Raw genomic sequence first — 14,785 nt, forward strand, 5'->3', positions numbered from 1 at the left:
CAATTGTTAGCCAACTTGATCATCAACTTGGGCCAATTTATAGGGCATACACTTAATGACTTTGATATGTCAACAGTTTATGATGGATAGGAGCAAATCGATAAGACCCTAGTGATGATCATCTCACACATCATCAAGAATAAGTCTAGAGGGCTGCATGAGATAGTCATGGCAAGGATGGGAGCACCACCTATCATGGTTGAGGAACTTTTCCAAAGAGTGATATTTATGCACATACTTTGGAGTCTCCCAAGACAAAGAGACACTTGGAGTCTCCCGAGACAGAGACTCTAGACATGCTCTAGAGTCATCTAGACAACTAGCCTTGCAAGGTGACCTTGAGTGCTAGTATGCTTAGACAAACATACGGCTATAACTACCTAGGCTATGTATGGATCACCTTCCACCCCTTCAATACAGTTTAAACTACCCTCCTTATGACTCAATCTCAACAAGTTCATCCAGATAAACATTATTCAACTACACATGGCCAAGACTTGGTTGACACCTTTCAAAGGTCTAGGGGTGAAGATAGCTTTCTACCAAATCTTGTGCATCTTTCCCTTGATGATCTTGTGATTCGATCAAGATACATGGATATAAAATGTCTCCTAGAGTATAATGTGCCATTGGTCAACTCCGTATCTCCTAGCACTAGTAACAAATAGAGAGTGGTCACTATGAAGCAAATTCCTTACCTTGACAACTAGTAGACAGCTCTATCTCGTTCATTCACATTTAACATTCAATCATTCATAAATCATACACTTGTATGTTTTTGTCGTTTTGGTTTTTTGTGTTGGGTTTTTGTTTGAGTTAGTGTGTTTTACTTGTGTTTTACTTGTGTTTTAGTTCTTGTTTTAGTGTGTTTTAGTTGCGTTCTTGTTTGAGTTAGTGTGTTTTAGTTGTGTTTTAGTTTTGTGTCTTCTCATGCAAACCCTAGCATATCTCCACACCCTAGAGTAAGGTTTCTCAACTCTCAACTATTATGAATTGGCTATGCATCACTCACTCGTGTGTATCTCATGCAAACCAAGCCTCCATGACAGCCATAGGACACACTTCAATAGCGCATCGGCTTTGATACCATGTAAAGATATGCTAGGGTTTGTATTGAGAAAACATAAGATGTACGAGCACGACTAAAGAACAATAACTAATACAAAAACGCAAGAAAACAAAGAAGAATGAACATTGAAGACGAAATTGAGTGTTGAATAATGAATAAACACAATGCTCAAAGGCAAAGCAAGCCAACAACAGATGACTCATGGGAGTATGTTGAGGGAATTGATGGAATGTGTCGTCCTGCAAACAAATCCAAGTGTAAGCACTAGCCGGAGCACAAGATAATGCAAAATACTCAAAAATGCAGCAACTAGCAATTGGGCTGATGGCATGGCAATCAAGACACCCTGATTTGTAGCTTCCAAGTGTCAACCAGCAATTGGACGATGATGCTCTAGTATGTCAACCAACAACTAGACAATGATGAGGGAGTGTTGAAACTATGAAATGCAGCCTATTGATGACTGATGGCAGCAAGTAGCAACAAAGGACTGCAGTCTAGGCGGCTTGAGCTAGAAAGCTCCTAGCCTAAATACACGAAAAGATTGGCTCCAAAGCATGGCACCCCCTCATTGTACTTCTCATCATTATTGAAATATCATGGAAGTTGTATAGTGGGCACTTGGTTAGGCTATGGCAAGGCTCCTACTTTTGGGTTAGATGCAAGGAGCTAGAGGAGACCCAAAGGCACTATTCATGACACCACTATTGAAACATAAGCATTTTACTCATGTTACAATTGGTTTAAAATATCAACTTTGTTCAATCTTTACTGACGGATTTATCAACCATTGCAGCTTGGGAATCTAGTGCAAACAGCATAGGCAAGGCATAAAGACCACTTGCAAGGTTTAATTTCGTGTTGTAAGACCCGGAATCACATATTGATACCTCTTTTGATCAAGGGTTGGATGTGTTGGGAATAAAGGCCCTCGTGCCTTTAAATGTGCTTAGGTGTGAACACACCTTAGCACTTGTACTTAAATATATATATCTATCTAAAAACCTAAAGGTACACACTCATCATTGTACCTAAAAAACGTGCACTCTCTGATCTGCTCTCTCACACTCTCTCTGTCTCTCCGCGACTAAGGAACACCACAGTCTTGATCTTCGTGCCTAGCCCGTCACCACAAACTGGTATCAGAGCTGCGGTTGAGGCGTTTATACTTCTCGGAGTTCGTGCAAGTCAATAGGTCACGTTTTTTTGTTAGCTGACAATTCCAAGGTGCAGGCGCAAGTTAAAAACATCATCTCCAGACAGATGACAGGTCATTTCCTAACCTGGCAAGCAAACGTGAACCAAGCGATAGCTTTCAAGTGCGTGACAGGTCAATGATTGACTAGCGGCAGCTTCCGACTAGCAAGCGAACCCTCCTACGTGTTGGACTTGCGTGGACTAGCAGTGAGTTGTAGGCGTGGCATCAAGCGGCGCCTTTTTTGCAACACGATTGCAGGCGACATGTCACAATGAATGCGGTTCGTCAACAAGAACAGATCTATCATTTTCCCTTTGCAAAATTCTAATTTTTTCAAAGGTTTCCTACAAACAAGTCCTTTGCTCACTGACGGGCATTCGTGCATGTAGGAACAGTAAGGTATTTTGGGCAAATTTAGGCCCAAAAATTTTGGGGCTTTTCCCAAATTTGGGGAATGTGATGCAGGACAAGCAAATTTATCTCAAAAATTGCAAGAATTTGTGACATTTTGTCCCCGACATTTGGGGCTTTTCATATACATGCACAAATTGGGCTGAAATTTACCCAATTTCTCGACATTGATGCACATTGGACCCCGTGCAATTTGGGGCTTTTGCAGTTTGGGCAAAATCTGTGCAACATTTGGTCATTTTATGTACATGCAGGTTGAATTCCACGCAATTTGGACATCAACACTTGGTAAAATTTGGGGGTTTTGCTGAAATTTCTCTATTTTGGCAAAATTGACCTATTCTATACATGACAGAGAAAATGCAAATGTGTGGTTGATGTTTCGAGCACAAAAAAATTTTGGGGCTTTTGACCATTCGTGTCAAATTTTATGCCCGTGGGTACATGTACAACAGAAATTGCAGCTAAAATTTGGGATTTCTCATGTAATGTGATGCATATGCCCTTGGAACAGCTGTAATCAGTTGTGGAATGCTGTAGCACATGGTTTAGTGCTTCTGAAAATTTAATTACAGATCTGAAATCTGTACTTCTACGTGGTTATTTATTGCTAGTTGGTACTTGTTTGTACCTTGGTCACTTGGGTGACAATTTTGGGCCTGCATTTGCTGTTTTCTGGTCACGTTTGGGCTGAAAATCATGGCTGGCAGCAATGACAACAGTAATCTGATGCACATAAAGAAGCTTGAAGGAGCACATAACTTTGCAATTTTGCAAAAACAATGCTACAATATCCTGTTGCAAAAGAAGCAGGCAAAGCCGATTAAAACCAAAGGGGCAAAGCCCGCCGACATTGAACAGGAAGATTGGGATGAATTAAATGAGCTTGCACGCTCAACTATTGAGCTATCGATTTCTGATGCCTTGCTATTTAACATTGAAGGTTTGGATTCTGCATATGCTATATGGACTCGACTGGAAGAGCTGTATGCACAGAAGAGTGCTGCAAGCAAAGTGTATTGGCTGAAAAAGCTTATGGATTTGCATATGAAAGAGGGTACAACAATGTCTACTCACTTGAGTGAGTTCAACTCCATTCAGCCAGTTGATTGCCTTGAAGTTCTTGATTGATGAAGAATTTAAGGCTACGTTCTTGCTTTGCACTCTACCAGAGAGTTGAGATACATTAAGGACTGCTATGGGCAATTCGAATGCGATTATTTTGTAAGCTGATGTAGAGAGTGCTCTACTCATGGAAGAAATGAATCGGCAGAATAATGCATCCAGTACGTCTTCTAGTGCTTTGCATACTAGGGGCAAATCACAGCAGAAAGGCGAATATGATAGCAAGGGATGCAGTAAATCACATGGCAAAGATGTTGAATGACATCAATGTGACAAGAAGGGTCACTTTAAACGTGACTGTTACAAATGGAAGAAAGAGAAAGGAAAGGGCAAGAAGACAAATGATAGCAAGGAAGAGTAAAAGGACAATCAGCCTAAAAAGAGCACTGTAAAAATTGAAGAGGTGAATGTAATCACTCATGACAGTGATAGTGGGAGTGACATACTCTTTGTCTCTTCACACTTTGGTGCACGTGCTTTACTTGCAAAAACAGATGATGACATGCATACCTGGATTCTCGATTCAGGTGCTTCTTTCATGTCACCCCTCATCGTGTGAGTGGTTCTTTGACTATACAAAGGGTCAACATGGTGTTGTCCATCTTGGGGACAACTATGCATGTGACATTGCAGGTATTGGCAGTGTGCAGTTGCAGTTTCGGCATGACTCTGTCTTTACACTTCAGCATATACAGAACGTACCTCAGCTCAAGAAAAGCTTGATTAGCACAAGGCAACTAGATGCTGATGGTTTTCATACCACCTTTGGTGCTGGAAAATGGAAGATCTGTAAGGGATCTAGGGTTATTGCCAGAGGTTGCAAGAGTGATACTTTGTATCCACTTCATGTATCTAGCGTGCGTGACCATGTTGTTGCCGTGACCGAGCAGCCAAGTGTTTCTTTGTGGCATGGTTGGTTGGGACACATGAGTCCAACAAGAATGAAAGTGCTTTCTCATTTGGGTTACTTGCCTTGTCTTCGGTATACTGATTTTGAGCATTGTGATCATTGTATTTATGGTAAACGTGCACAGACATCTCATAAAAAGTCACTTTCCTTGAAATCTTCTCCTCTAGAGTTAGTACATGCAAATGTATGTCAGATACTAGGATTCTCTTTAGGGGGAAAGAAATATTTTGTCACCTTTGTCGACGATGCTACACGAAAGGTATGGGTTTATCCTATTCATAGCAAGGATGAAGTGCTTGACAAAAAAAATCTTGGCATTGGTTGAAAATCAGATTGATAAGATACTTAAGTGTCTTCGCTCTGACCATGGTGGGAAATATGTGTCCAAGGCCTTTCAGGCATTTTGTGACAGCAAAGGAATAAAGAGGGAGCTCACTGCCCCTCATAATCCACCCCAAAATGGAGTTGTATAGCATATGAATCGGACCATACAGGATAAGGTCCGTACAATGTTATCTCATGCTGCATTACCCCATGGTTTTTGGGCAAAGGCGAATGGTACCATAAGTTTGATACATTCATGCAGTCTAAAGGTTTTCATAGAAATCAAGTGGATCACTGCTTGTACACCAAGAAGGCCGTAGATGGCAGCCTGATTATCTTGGTTTTGTATGTTGATGACATGCTGATTGCTGGCAGAGATACTCATGCCTTGAACTCACTGAAGCAAAGTCTTCATGGCAGCTTTGACATGAAGGATCTTGGTGATGCAAATCACATTCTTGGTATAATACTCAAAGAGATAGGTCGACAAGCTTACTCTATCTATCTCAGCAGGAGTATATCTCCAAGATTTTGCAACGTTTCAATATGGAGGGGGGAAAAACAATTGGGTTTCCATTGCCTCATATGTGAAAATCGATACAAAGGACAGCCCTACATCTGATGATGAGAAGGCTAAAATGACCAAGATCCATATGCTTCAGCTGTTGGCAGTTTTATGTATGCTATGGTTGCTACACGTCTTGACATTGCCTTTGCAGTGGGAGTAGTTAGCAGATGCATGGCAACCCCTGGCAAGAAGCATTGGGATGCAGTGAAAGCTATTATGAGATACCTCAAAGGCACAAAGGAGTTGTGCATTTGCTTTGGAAAGCAGAAGGCATCTGTTGTTGGCTTTAAAGATGCAAACTATGCTAGTCATGCAGACTGCAGAAAGTCCACTTTTAGATATGTGTTTACTTTCACAGGAGGCAAAAGTGTGTTGCATTGTCTACTGCAAAGACAGAGTATGTGACTGCCACTGATGCATGCAAGGAGGCTTTATGGCTTTCACGTTTGATAGGAGAGCTTGGCATCACAGAGTTACAAGTTCTCCAGGATACAAAAGTGTGTTGCATTGTCTATTGCAGAGACAGAGTATGTGACTGTCACTAATGCATGCAAGGAGACTTTATGGCTTTCACGTCTGGTGGGAGAGCTTGGCATCATAGAGTTACATATTCTCCATTGTGATAGTCAGAGTGTTATCATGCTAGCACGGAATCCTGTCTTTCATGCAAAGACGAAGCACATACACGTGAAGTACCACTTCATTAGAGATGTACTTGACAGCAAGAGCATTGAGCTTGTCAAAGTGTATACAGATGATAATCCTACAGACCTTCTCACGAAGGGTCTTCCAGCAGAGCGGTTTGCTCATTGCCAACAGATGATGGGAGTTGAATAGATATATGTATTTCAGCTTTGTACATACCTACACTTAGCTGATTCTTTTCTCCTCTTAAGGCACATTACCTTTAGGTGGAAGGTTGTTGGGAATAAAGGCCCTCATGCCTTTAAATGTGCTCGGGTGTGAACACACCCTTAGCACTTGTACTTACATATATATATATATATATATCCATCTAAAAACCTAAAGGTATACACTCGTCATTGTACCTAAAAAACGTGTCTGATCTGCTCTTTCTCTCTCTCTGTCTCTCCGCGACTAAGGAACACCTACTGTCTCGATCTTCGAGCCTAAACAATATATTGACAAATTGGAGTGCGCACCCAAGACAACCAAAAGTGTCCAAAAAGAAATGCATTGATGTGCCCTCCATCTAAAGTGCCTAAAGCACATAAAATGACAGACAAATACAATGTTATAGCTCCTAATGTAATGTCTGACTCAATCTAAGGCTCACAAGTAGGAGATGACCACACAAGACATACGACTACTAATAAATCAGCCATTGTGACTTTCCAAATATTGCTATTGCCAAACTTAAAAACAATGTTGTTATTAGCATAACATCACCAACTAAGGAAACAGCTTCACCAACATAGGGAACAACATTGCCACCATAAGGAAAAACATGATCAGCTTTTGGCAACTGTCGTTCTCTGTTTGGAACAACCGTTGCAAGCCTGTTGACCTAAAATTGACATTTTTCCTATTTTTTCTTCTTGCCCATGTTACACTCCTTTAGCCACCTGTTCATCCATCTTCGTTGCCTAATGTGCACCTCTCTCTCTCTCTCTCTCTCTCTCTCCCTCTCTCTGTGGCTGAAGATTCAAAGTGTCAAGGCAAGCCACAAGCCAATCATGAGTCCATGCAAAGTTTACATTTGATGCATTATCAACTCTTGCAAATCACAATCAAATTTCAGCCCTATCCTCAATTCCAAGGTAACAACCCATTTATATTGTTTGATTTCAAGGGAAATTGGGTTAATTGGGGCATTTGGGGCACTTTAGGGCAATTTGGAGCTATGGGGATAATCGAGTTAATTTTGGGGCATTTGAGTCAATTTGGAGCATTGAGGGGTATTGGGGCAATTAGAGGGACATTCGGAGCATTTGGAAATTTATGGCATTTTTGGAGCATTGATAGCAATTTGGGGCATTTAAGGCAATTTGGGCAATTTGTAGCATTGGGGGGCTATTGGGCCAATTTGTGGCAATTTGGAGCAATTTGGGTCATGCATGGCATATTTGGGAGACTTAAGACATGTGCAATTCCCCCAATTCCTATTCCCTGACCTTGGGCATTCCCCACGTTCCAAGGGAGTCCTATTCTTGTTCTCGTTCCCGTTCCCATTCCAAGTAACTATGACTAGTTCATTTAGCCTGTTCACACCACAAACTTATCTGCATTTCCCATTTTAGCCACATAGGCTTCTAGGTAGCATATGTCATCTTGGAAAGTCAATTTTGGTTGGCAACATCCTCCTAGCATCAAATCAGCATGTTCTTGCTCCTATTGCCTATTTATAGGCAGCTTGGTCCATGCCTTTACACATCCATCACACTGTCACATCATCCCAACCAGCCATCACTCTCATTGATCTTCCTCAATCGGATCCCCTTCTTTGGCCATCAGTCTAGAACCCTCCCTAACACAATCCACAGCATGCAAGGAATTATCATGTGCAGGCTACCTTGTATCAATGTTCAGGTCAGTGTGTTTTCTTCTGTTTTCCTTTGTGTTTCATCTGCTCTTCTCTCCTCTCTGCATTCCTACTCATCTCGCACACTCCCACATGATATCATCGCCAAAGAAGAGTGTCAAAGAGCCCTTCCACTGTGCACTTTCACATGGTATCATTGCCAAAGAAAATGTCGCAGAGCCCTTTCACTGCAGCATTTTCAATATAGTCCACTTAGAAGCAGCTGCCTTTGGTCTCTTTTCTGCTGATTTCCTCAAAAAGCAAGTATTCTCCAAGGTACAGCGTAGCAGCAGGTTGAATTCAGACTAAAGCAGGCTGTTTGGGTCTTCAGTCCCCTCCAAAATGCAGCATTCAGCAGTCTACTCTAGTCTCTTCAATACACACCTTGTCACACCCTTTCCAGCTGTCATCCAACCTCCCCAACAGGAGAATTCACTCAGCTGGCTTAGCTGACCCTGAACAGAGCTTTTGGTGACAACAGCAGGGCATCTTTGCTCCCCAAAGGCCACTGCAGTCAAAACACAGCAGTGAGCAGAGCACCAACCACCTACGAGGCAGTCCCTAAAACAAAGCATCTTTCCTTGTTATTTTTGCAGGTTTTCTAAAGGATACACTTCGCAGACCAGTACTAATGTTAAGATCAGATGGAGATGGACTCCCATAACAATTGTGAGGACCACCAAACTGCTGACCGAGTTTGTAAAGACCAGCATTTCGGTCATCTAAGACTATGAGGATCATCGCAAAAACCACCGGCAATGGGAGGATCGTTTGCAAAGACTATTATCGTGTAGATCATGAGGATCAATGTGAGGGCCCTACACCTTGTTGATAAGGATCAAGATGTGGAGCATAACCAGCCTACCTAGCATCCATCACCATACTTCCCATCTTTCTTTGCCATGCATGTCCTCTATTCCTTGGATGGCCATCACACCACCACCTATCAAGTGCCCATCCTTCACATTCTCCAAGAGCTCACTAGGGCAAGAGGGCATAATCCCATCAAGCAAGAGCTCACTAGGGCAAGATCGTCATCATCAAGTTCTCTTTTTACCCTCCCATTCACGTATCTAAGATCACAATTGGAACACTTGGGAGGAGGTAATAGTTGTCCATGCAACACGAGGGGGTGACCCCTTCCTACTTTAGTTTCTAATCCTTCGTCCTTATCATCAGATGTCTAGATCTTCCTCTTTCAATTTTGTGCATTGTTGATAAAGTATGACTAATGGTTTCAAGTATATGTCACAAATCTATGCAAGTTTCAACCTCCTTAGCCTCCTTGTATTAAACACCTCAACTTTAGCCATTTTAGATCATTCAAAAAGTAAACATCATAAATGCACATCTTTATTGTAAGATTAAACCTTGTGGTTTTCTTTACCCTTTTTACATTATAGGTACAATCGTGATGCTACAACACATCAATGCCATTGTTCATAGGAAATTAGACTTTCTGAAAGACCAAGGTGCAACATTACTGTGTGAGAAACATCATTCTCTTTCGGCATCAACCCATGTATGTCTTCAACCCAATCCATCCTTCTTGATCCTTATCATAGACACCAAGTGTACTAGGGGTTAAACTACTTCACAAAACTGAGATCACCAATGATAAAGGCAATGTGATATCCCCACGGCCCATGCACTAGGATTGGATTAGCCTAATAAGGTTGGCATTGGCTAGCCATTTGTTTTGAGCTTAGCATTGGCTAGTCAATGGGTGCTAGTACTAGTATGATAGGCCTAGCACAAAAACCCACCCCCAAAAAAGATAGCTTAGTTTACCCTCATGTCTAGCACTCACATGCAAATGCTCTCCTAATATCTAGCTTTCTAACTATCTGTCACTGAAGACATTGCAAAATAAAATAGAACATAACACAAAAGACAATGATGTAAATTACCACTTAGTTTTGCAATCCATCATGACAAATGCACAATCAATATGGCCATTTGCTCCACAAGCCCAAGCATAGCCATGGCTCTTACTAGTGTACTTCAAATTTGCACAAGTTCAACATTTTGCACTGCACAATTCAAACATTCTATCCATAAAGCATATAGTTTCTGGGTTAACTTTGCTCCATGGAGAACATAAACTCATAAATCAAAAATACTAGATCTCTATTTGTGCTTCGTGCAACCATGAAGCATGGTATAAATGACAATGGTAAAGAAGCTCCAACTATCACAATAAAGCTCAAGTGATTGTTGTTGAAACTGAATCCCCTCATGCAAACTCCTTAGAATATCACCTCAAATGGACAAGCAACTATAGTTATCTCAAAAAGCACAGATCATTATTGTTGAAACCAAAAATTTTTAAAAAAACAATAATGAGCAATCAAGTATAACTCCTCCCAAGGGGATCAAGATTCTCTTAAATAAATAGCCTCCTCTTGCATAATAAGCCTCCATCTCCAACCTCCTAAACCAAAATAGGCTCTCGATCCACATCCTACAACCCATCAATGCCTAGTTTACTCTGTGCGAGCAATGTGATTCTATTGAATCCTCTTGGACCTCCACAAGCAATCCAACTATGTCCCAAGACACAATTGAATCCCTAGCTTCTATAACAATCCATCTAATCATATATACCACAATTAAGTTGGAAATTTCCACACATCCAAAATGTGAATACACTATGGATATTGTAGCTACAGATAATAGCAACTACTACTAGCTTGCAACAAGAGTCACTTTTAGTTTGTCGCTCAGCAAATATGCTTGATAGACAATGATGGCTTAACACCCCAACCGCACTGTCAACATAAGCTTGGCTTCCCCGTGTCCTGATTATCATCAAGCAAGTGCATTTCACGACCTCTGCAGTTAAAACTTGCTTTTTAAATCTTCAATTAAACTAAAGGCAATCTTCACTCTGACGAAGTATACGATTGGCAAAACCAAGACCGTTCTACGCTCATCTGTTGACAAATGACGTTTCCATCTGGAGCAAGGACAGGGTATAGCGATGAACTAGATGCACACAACTCAAAAAGGCTATACTAATTTTGTTGATCGTGACGCCAAGTACTGAGGAGAATGAAACGTTTCATTGTTTTCCTGTGTCGACTCCTCGTTTTCTCTTGCATAACAGCACAAACGAAGAATACCTCGGAGTGAGCAGTCTTTTCAGCTGTTTGCCGTCTCCTTCCAGAGTTCGCGATAGGGCAGAACAGATCTCCTCTCTGCGCTGTACGCCAAGGTCCCTCACAGGCCTGCAGGTATACGGTGCGCCATGGACAGCATTTCAATTTCAGCTGGAAAGCGCTTTGACGAAATGCGATTCTGCAAAAACGAAACAGAGGCTCTGCATCACGCAGACGACCGATTACAAAATCACAACAGCCGCTGAGGCACCAAGGATCTAAACCCTAAAGGACACGAGGTCGCCATGAAAGCTCGGCATACAGACCTAGGAGACGGGAAAAGATATTCGCTGCGATAAAAGGCACTTGAGAAGAGTAAAGGCCCTTTGTGAGCTCTACTCAACAGGTCACGGTTCAATTTTTCAGTTTGTTCACATGTTAGCTTCCTCCTTGGACTCATCAAAGTCCATGGATGGCTTCTTCTTGCCTCTTACCAACCTCTTGAGACTGCAATTGTGGGTGCATCTTTACGTCGTGTGACACAGTAGTCTTACACAAACTAGGCTACTGGGTTCAACAAAGTGACAACCCCCAAAAAGAAGTCCAACATGGGCCAAAAGTTGACACCTAAGGACCTGCAGCTTCTCTTGCTTTTGCTAACGCATCAAACTCTAGTACAACAAATGTCAGTTCAAATCCATCGATCTAATGGTCCTCTAATTGAAACTTCTCAATTTGTGAACGTGCTTTGTCATCTTTCTATGGCTTTTTTCTTCTGGTGGTTTGAGGACACACCAATGCATCAATAAATTTTTGTTACTTGATGGCCAAGGCCACCATTGTTGGTGTCACTCTATTGGCCCAATTACCATAATGTGTATCACACAAACATGGCTTGGCATGTGACTCAACATGCAAGTGTTCAAAGAGGCTTATCGACAAGTTCTTGAAAATAAATATTGTTGATGAGGTCTTTGACAACAGAAAATATGTGATGTTGTGGGGGAGCAATGCTAAGGTTTTTCTTGTCATTGGGTAAGGTGTTTGTTAATATTTCCTTCGATCCTTCATCTTAAAAATGCTTCTCATGTGCTTCAAGATTACAAAACATTAAGTTGTTTTTGTAGATGACTTCTTAGAACCACCTAGCATGTAGCACGCATTGTGCGTTTTCAATAATATGCTTGTTATGCTTGCAAACTACGGGCACACATAGCCACCTAACATTTTCAAACAATGGGCACACACGGCCACCTAGAATGATCATTCAATAACCAATATCAATTTTTGACCATCCACAAAAGTTTTCTTCGAAAATATGCTAAACTTGGAATATATTAGAAAAAATGAGTATTTACCAATTGAGAGGGCATCTCCCCCCCCCCCCCCCCCCCAACAACTTGTTGTAAAATGCATGTTTTATTGCTTGATATGGTTCTTTTTATATGGGCAATGCCACTATCTATAAAAGTTCCATTTAAGACTATGTATGAGTTCATTGAAAGAAGTAACGTGAATTTAGAACAATGTTGTCACAAATACTTCTTTTTTTTTACACAATAAAAAGTTATCTTACGATTCTTCACAACTTAGGTTCTATTGTGAATATATGACAATTTAAAATAGTCTAGATGTTTAAATGCCAATGTTATGAGCTTTTTACATTGTTGTTAAATTAAGAGGTCATTTACACTTACTATATATTATAATGGGCATTTGTGCTTGGATCAAGCATGGTGCCATGTATAGTAATAAGCATCCATTTAAGTTTGAGTTGTCATCTTAATCTTGTTGGTTCAATGCCTAACTCCAATCATGGAAGGCTACTTTGCAACACACATATCCACATGCCTCCTTGTGTGAAAAGTCGATGGGGGCACCTGTCCTTTTGTAATCTCTCTCCCATGCCTCCCCCATGAGAACCCCCCCTTTTAAATTTTTTTTAAACTTTGTTTACCTCTCTCTCTCTCTCCCCCTGCCGACAACATGGCGAGGAGAGAGACAGAGAGAGAGAGAGGAAGTATGAGTGGGAGAGGGGGCATGCACCCCCCAGCTGTAGGGGTGGCGGCCGTTAAACGGTCGTCTCCCCCCTCATGAACCACCCCTCCCCACTATTTAAGGGGAGAGCCCCCCCCTTGGTCTTCAGCAGTGCCGCCCCCCTGCTCCGCTCACACATCATGCCCCCCCCCCCCCCCCGCCTCCCCCATGAGAACCCCCCATTTTTTATTTTTATTTTTTTAATTTTTAACCTCTCTCTCTCTCTCCCCTTGCCAATAGCATGGCGGAGAGAGAGAGAGAGAGAGAGAGAGAGGGAATATGAGTGGGAGAGGGGGCATGCACCCCCCAGGTGTAGGGATGGCTGCCGTTAAACGGCTATCTCCCCCCTCATGAACCACCCCCTCCCCACTATTTAAGGGGAGAGCCCCCCCCCCCCCCCCCGGGTGGTCTTCAGCAGCGCCGCCCCCTGCTCCGCCTACATATCATGCCCCTCCGCCTGACATGCAGCGCCACCCCCATCATCATCGTTTTCGTCTCCATCACGATGTTGTTAGGGCCCCCTGTCAGAAAACAAGAAATAAAAAAAAGCTTCCTAGAAGCTTCCACCAAAAAGCTCCTTAGGGGTGCTTCACCTGCGGACCGTGTAGAGGACACAGTTTTTCTGTGAAGGGAGTTTATGTGCGAGAAGGGAGGACTACCAACTTGCAGAAAATTTTTTCACACCCTCCGCCTGCCCGACTTATTCCCAAGTCCCAATTGCGATGGCCCCAAAGTGCCACACAAGAGGAGCACACGTGGGAGTAAGAGGAGCACATGTAGGAGTCCCCACCCGAAGCGCAAGAATCAATAATACCCCTCTTGCAGATGTTCGGGTTCCATCAAATTCACCCTTTTCATTTCCGCATGATATGGGTGCATTAAGTTTAAATTCGCATAGGAAAACTTAATTGCATTATTAGAACGCTTTGTTTTAAAAAGATCATAGGAATGTTTGGAAAAGTTTTAAATCGCATCACAAGGTACTTATATTTCTCGCACCATCATGATGAAAGGTTGTTGCATTTTTGAATATATGGTTCATGTGTTAAAAGGTGCACTTATGCAATAATGTCCTAGTTGCATCTCGCATATAGGTTAAATATAAATTGTGATGCCCTTGTGCATTGGAAGGTTTGCATTGGGTGATTTACGTTGGAAGAACAAATTATGTTGTATACAATGCATTTGTGCAATAAAAAAACCCCTTGTGACGATCGTAAATAGGTTAATTCATAGAAGGATGTTTAATTAAAGAATAGATAGCTTCTATGGGGAGGAATAAAAGAGTTATATTTTATTTAAAATTCGCATAAGCAACTGCATTCTTATTCACGTGACTTGCATGGGAAAAAAAAAAGATTATGTTTTTATAACATTATAAATTTACGTAGCATAACTTGCATGCATAAGTAGATGTATGAAAAGAAAAAGGGATTATATTTCATTTGATGAAAAGCATATAATATGCATGGAATGACAACTACATTCAATATGAAAGAT

The 14,785-nt window shown here is 41.6% G+C and overlaps 1 protein-coding gene across 2 annotated transcripts in view; it reads right to left on the minus strand.

Moving 5' to 3' along the window:
- LOC148010993 (enhancer of mRNA-decapping protein 4-like) overlaps positions 1-11,729 on the minus strand; it is a 28,821-nt gene extending 17,092 nt beyond the window's left edge. The window contains exons 1-2 of one of the 2 annotated variants that reach the window (XM_087671348.1): positions 11,575-11,729; positions 11,273-11,447 (exon numbers count right to left, since the gene is read on the minus strand). The gene's annotated coding sequence lies outside the window, so the exon portion shown is untranslated. The other variant, XM_087671349.1, reaches the window with a different exon arrangement.
- Between the last annotated feature and the right edge of the window lie 3,056 nt (positions 11,730-14,785).

This window comes from Lygodium microphyllum, chromosome 29 (assembly GCF_053477565.2).
Source record: "Lygodium microphyllum isolate KBCC chromosome 29, Lygodium_microphyllum_v1.1.10, whole genome shotgun sequence".
NCBI classification, from domain to species: Eukaryota; Viridiplantae; Streptophyta; class Polypodiopsida; order Schizaeales; family Lygodiaceae; genus Lygodium; species Lygodium microphyllum.